Here is a 6,387-nt window from a genome sequence, read left to right as displayed (position 1 = left end):
ACATCAAGACGCCGACGCTTTATCTCGTTACCCGCTTCCACCTACCCATATCAGCGTTGGTGAGAACTCAACTGCATAATCTACCAAATTTCATGCGCTTGCATCAATACGGCAACCCTTTTCGGACGACAAGCCAACATTTATCTCCCGCCAGCAATCCTATCCATACTGCAGACGCATGATGGACCACCTTTCGGGAGTTTCTCATCCACCAAACGCGCGACTTCGTCGTCAACTCCTGCTCTTTAAGCTGGTCCATGGGGTTCTCTACCGCCACATTTACCACCCTGATGGTCAGCGCTTGGTTCCTGTACTGCCACGGTCTCTTCGACCGTCCACGATGACTTGACTGCTGGTCACCTTGGTTTTAAAAAAACTCTTGACTGCATTCGATGTCGTTATTACTGGTTTGGCCTTTCTTCTAGCGTAGCGCAGAATGTCGGTTCCTGCTACCCATGCCAGCGTTGTGAACTCCCGACGTCTGCACCTGCGAGGCCTTTACACTCACTTCCGTGCCCTTCAAGGCCGTTCGAGGTTGTAGGTGTCGACCTTTACGGGCCTCCCCCAGTAACATCTGCTGGCAAACGATGGATAGGGACTGCCGTGGACCACCTGACACGATATGTTCAGACGTCCTCTGTTATTACAGGCTCAGCTGTAGAAGTTGCAGACTTTATTCTTCATGCCATAATCCTGCGTCATGGGGCTCCTCGTGTACTGCTTAGTGACCGTGACAAAGTGTTCCTGTCACAAATGGTAAATGAAGTACTGCGCGCTTCTGGAACTACTCACAAGACAGCTTCGAGCTACCACCCTCAGACACAGACACCCTCAGACAAATGGTCTCACAGAAAGATTTCATCGAACCCTTGCTGACATGATAGCCGTTTACGTCCAACCCGACCACAAAAACTGGGATACTCTTTTACCATTCTTGACCTTCGCCTACAACACCGCCGTTCAGCGAACAACTTGCTACTCACCGTTCTACCTCGTGTACGGACGCGCACCGACTACCTTTCTCTACGTCTCTTTCTTTAACATACATGACAATTCATGTTAGTCTCCTAGCTAAGAATACATTTCCCACCTGGCCCAGTCTCGCCATCAGGCTCGCATCAATATTGAAGCGAGACAGCACGAGCGGAAGATCATCTATTACGCATCCCATCGCGTTGTGTCTTTCCAACCTGGTGACGAGGTGCTGCTTTTGACACCAATTCACACTCCTGCCTCGAGGTGCTGCTTTTGACACCAATTCGCACTCCTGGTCTCTATGACAAAATCCAACCGCGCTTCATCGGGCCATACATAGTTTTAGAACAGACTTCGCCGGTCAATTATCGTGTGACACCACTTGTCGCCCCAACAGGCCGCCGTTACCACAGCACCGAGATTGTCCACGTTTCTCGCATGAAACCTTTCACGCGACGTTCCCTGTCACTTTGACTTACGGCGGCCAAGATGTCCGCTTCCAAAGGGGGGGGGGGGGATTAGTATGGGCGTTTGTTACTTACATCATTCTCATCCCTCCATAATCATAATCACCATCATCCGCTAGCATCTTCCTCATGACCACTCTGTGCCATCATCATCGTCATCGTCTGTGTACTGGCTCTACCCGTTCGTTTTGCTGCGAGGTCTTTCCTCAATGAAACGCTGTCGCAACCAAGACTACGAAGACTTCATAATATATATATATATATATATATATATATATTGTGAGCACAGTCACCGACTCTTCTTCATTATTGGACATGTCATCATTTGTATAACTTCCTAATCTGCAAGATTAAATCATCAGCGTGTGCCAGCTCGAGCTCTCATCTCAAATAAAGTGCTTTGTCACATATATTAAAGTGAGAGAAAGGCAAGGTCAACAACAAAAATTCTAGCATCCGGTTCACTACCCTTCATGAAAGGGAAGATAAAGGAAAAGAAAAAAAGAGAAAATCGAACATGCCGTAAAAAAATGGCAGATACCACTCACCATGAGAGTCGATGTCATACGAACCATACGGAGTAATGGTGACTTTGTTGCTAGATTTTTTTTTCACTGCTTGAGGTAGTGTTCCTCAGGACCTTAATAAAGTTCTGTGTCTGTCTGTCTGCCACGCAAAAAGTTCAGTAGCGTCTTGAAAGACATTTGGGATCGGCCTTGTAGCACTGACTGTTCCAGCGGGGGTCTGTTGTCAAGGTGGTTAAACACAACAGCTAGCGGCAGTCCGCGCACGCTGTAGTGAGGGCTGCGACAAAGAACGTGGTCAATTGTTACATCCTTGCCGCAGTGGTTGCAAGCAGCGCTGTCTTCCATGCCCATTTGGAAGGAAAAAAGATTAGGTGAAAGGGACATAAAGCCACAGCCGGCAAAGCGCCATTGTCTCGAGTCGAGATAGTAGGGTTGGAGGCCGGAGTCGACGAGACGAGTCCAGTCCATGCGCATTCGCGTGGGCTGTAAACTTGGCGTGTTGCACAAGCGTTTTACCTTGGGTTTTGTGTTTTCATTAGTAATCTCTCGAATTTTTATTGCAACATCTGTCCTTTATGTTACATTGAAATGCTGTCGTACATGAAGCAATTCGGCATGGCGCAACTGGACGCTCTCTGTTGATACGGTCAGTGCGTATGACCACTCAAGCTCACTGCTTGTGCCTCTGTCCACGTGTTCATCGGGTGAAGCCTGTGCGCTGGCTATAAAAAGCTGGAAGCTGTCTGAATCGTCTCATGTTTCGTGCCTTGTACTGAGACGCCACTGCTGCATCGAATAAAGCCGCCCAACTTCACCAGGTTTCCGTCCTTTCTCAAGTCACAACACTTGAGAACGGGATGACTTTTTTGTAGTACAACGTCTTCGGGTGCACATCGAGCAATCACGTCGACATGTTCGTTGCCGAATATGCCGCAGTGGCTTGGAAGTCACCGAAACGTGATGTCATATCCTCGCGCGAAGATGTGGTGGAGCTCCCTTCTAATTTTGAATGAAGTGTCCAGTTCTGACAGGTTTTACGACCTATGCACAGTTCATTAACAGCTCAATTGTAGTTTCACCTAGAAGTTTGTATATCGTAAACATTTGACTCCATGGTTACTTCAATACTCGATCTGGACGAGGTGTGGTCAAGCAGGTAAGGCGTCAGTTGAAGGTACGTCGTATTATTATATCTTGTTTCCTTCTACACCCCCACATCCCTGAGCTCAACGATACCTCGGAGCACACGCCGTTACGAAAAGCCGTGTCCCCATTTACAAAAACACCTACCGTTAATAATTTTCCTAAGAGGATATTCCGACCAGTCACAAGGCTGAGTTCGCGGCAGTGTTGTAGCGATTAGGGTGCTCGACTGCTGATATACGAGGGTCGCGGGTGCGATTTCGGTCGTGGTGGTCCCGTAGCGATTGAGGTCAAATGGTAGAGGCCCGTGTATTATTATTATTATTATTATTATTATTATTATTATTATTACTACTATTACAACGCTAGGCGTAGCATTAGCGAGGTTAATTGAACAATTTTGCAGATTCGGTCTACGATCCGCAGTGAGAGGACGTATGTCAATTGTACATGACATGGTCATTGCACACTACAGCGTAGTCGGTGGTGGATGAAGTGAAAGCAGAGTGGAGTACGGAAATGCAGAGTGCACACAATCACATGCATGTATACATACGTTTGGCGGATGAAAGTGCCAGAACCTGGGCACCCATCTGCTTATATACCCGTTCTAATCTATTCTCGGCACAATGCTTTCACACCGTGCCGCGAAGGACCTATTTGATCATATCTCTATACTATGGTCCTCGACAGCTGCTATGGTGACACGGCGGCACTTGGACCATGTCGCGAAGATTTCACGCGCACGGCCAGTATACCGGCGGCACTGATCGAGCATGAATTCACAATACTGGCTAGCGCTAAAAAAATAAAAAGCGTATGCTTATCTCGCGCGTTACACCACTCATATCAAACGCTCGCATAGCTCGTGCTCATGAGCCTTACCAATGCTCCCTAGATAATTTCAGGCCTGCTCACTGTGTCTTCCACGGGCTCTGGCATCACTTCGTTTTTACTGGTGTATTTCACTGCACAGGCATCCCTACTCTTGCTCTCATTGCTCGACATACATGGATTTCCAAGCCCGACGAACGTTTTCGTGGCGTGCTGGTGTGCTTGTTGGCGACTCTAGAAGACAGTCTTTTTTTTTCTTTGTCCCGGAACTGCAGCGTGGATATCTGATGCGTTTTGTGCACTAGATATTCGCAACCTGTACGGCTGCAAATCGGAATGGTTGGGCGATGCTGCTTGGGCGAATTTTCGCGGCAAAGGGACCGAAGTTGCGAGTGTTCTCGTTTCGTAAGGACAACCGAAGAAAGAAATGGGAGCGTGCCGTTCATCAAGCTGACGTCAACATCCGTTTCCTTTGTGACCAGAAGGTACGTTTGTCCGTACTACATATTTTTAAGTCTTTCCAATGGCCCCATCTCGAGCATGTGGCGCTTTTGCTTTAACACAGAGGTGTCGTGTGTGCTTCTCGCTTGTTGGTGTAAGCCCTGGTATAAATAAAGAACGCGCGTGGCAGTACTTTTTCAGAACGGGTGTTTTTACATCAGGGTTGGTAAACATCTTGCTATTGGAAATTACCGCCGCGGACTTCTATTACCTCTGTTTCCTTGGTTGAGAAAAATGGAAGGAATGCTGTTGCAATGCCCAGTGCATTGGTTTTGTGCAGAGTATTTTATTGCCAGTGTTCCTACTACTTTACTGTGGTATTATTGTGGCCAGCCCCGCAGCCTGATATGTTTACTTGAAATTTATATGATGTACACAAGTACGGTGAAGCTCTTTCTTATTTAGTTTTCAGGTGTGTGATTTCTACTTCAAGGTAGAATACTTAAGAACCACTACTATAATATACTGATACAAGCACCGGCAGTGCAGTAAAGCACCCAAGGGGGCTGCACGATTTAATATAGACCCAGTGATAAATTTTTCTCAAGGCACTAAGTTATACGACCGCCAATGCGAGAGGGGCAAGAGCAAAAAAGGATATGCCGCTTCTTTTGTCGGTCACAAAAAATTTTTGTGAAACAAACCATTCTGTTTTCTGTTGCAATGGTCATCACTCTGCTATTGTGCTGAATATGATACTTGTGGCATTAGCACACAGTCTCCTAAATAACTACTTGTCTATGAAAACAGATGTTTGAAAGAGTACAAATAAAACTGCAGGAACTTTGCAAATGAGTTGCAAAAGTTTCACTGCATGCTCTAGATAGTGTTTCTGTGTGCGTGTGTGTAGGCAAATAAAAAATGAATAAAATTCGCCTTATTTTTTCCGTCACTTTGTTGCTCCGTCAACTTTCGTGTCATATATCGACCACACGTTCGAGTGCGTACAGTCTTTGAATTTTTCGTGGTAGAAATGGCTCACAGGTGAATCCCCAAACGCTTTCAAGCGCGAAACGTTTATTAAACCAGCGCCTTTTTGCTTTACCCTGAAGGCAGAATAAAGCTGTTAAGCACGTAAAACTCGCCGCGAACGCTCTATCTTTTAACGGGAGACGATGATGGGATGCTGACCTGCAGGTCGCGGGATCGAATCCCAGCTGCGGCGGCTGCGTTTTCGATGGAGGCGAAAATGTTGTAGGCTCGTGTACTCAGATTTGGATGCACGATAAAGGACCCCAGGTTGTCGAAACTTCCGGAGCCCTCGACTACGGCGTCTCTCATAATCATATGGTGGTTTTAGAACATTAAGCCTCACATATCAATCAAATCAATCAATCGACAGAGATGTTGACAATGGATCCACGGCTTCCCGTACGCGCGCTTGCTCGGGCAAAACGAGTGGCCTCATGGCAGGAGTGTGCAGGCCTGATATTATTCTTCTAGGTGACATTGGCTTTACACGCAAAGCCTTACAATTTTATTTTTTGGCAGCTTACCGGCAGCGTTGCTGCAGGTGTTATCACAGCCATACACGGAACAGTCGTGTGTGACTGCGACTTAGCTTGATAACTTTCAACGGCTATTTTCCCGCCTACACAGCCACTCGCATTCGCGACTGATTAGCAGCGCACCGTGCCGTGGAGCGGCGCCACTTGCTCGGTGAGAACTGCAGCGCACCGGCCCACAGGCGTCGGGGCTCCCGTACACTAACAAATGCCCACCCCTCTCCTCTAAAATGCTCTGGCAAGACCAAACGTTGCGGAATCTCGTGAAAGTTCACAAGTACCAGTTCTTATAGACATGCAACAATGTAGCAAGTACAAAGCAGAAATAAAATAACTTGCCAGGGCTCTATGTGCTCGCTTTGTTGCCGTGAGGTGCGGACTCTAGACGAATAGGTAATAAGTCTATTGATATGCTCAAGGCCAAAGGTTTTGTTT

This window comes from Rhipicephalus microplus, chromosome 1 (genome assembly GCF_043290135.1).
Source record: "Rhipicephalus microplus isolate Deutch F79 chromosome 1, USDA_Rmic, whole genome shotgun sequence".
Lineage (NCBI taxonomy): Eukaryota > Metazoa > Arthropoda > Arachnida > Ixodida > Ixodidae > Rhipicephalus > Rhipicephalus microplus.
This window is presented reverse-complemented; position numbering follows the sequence as displayed.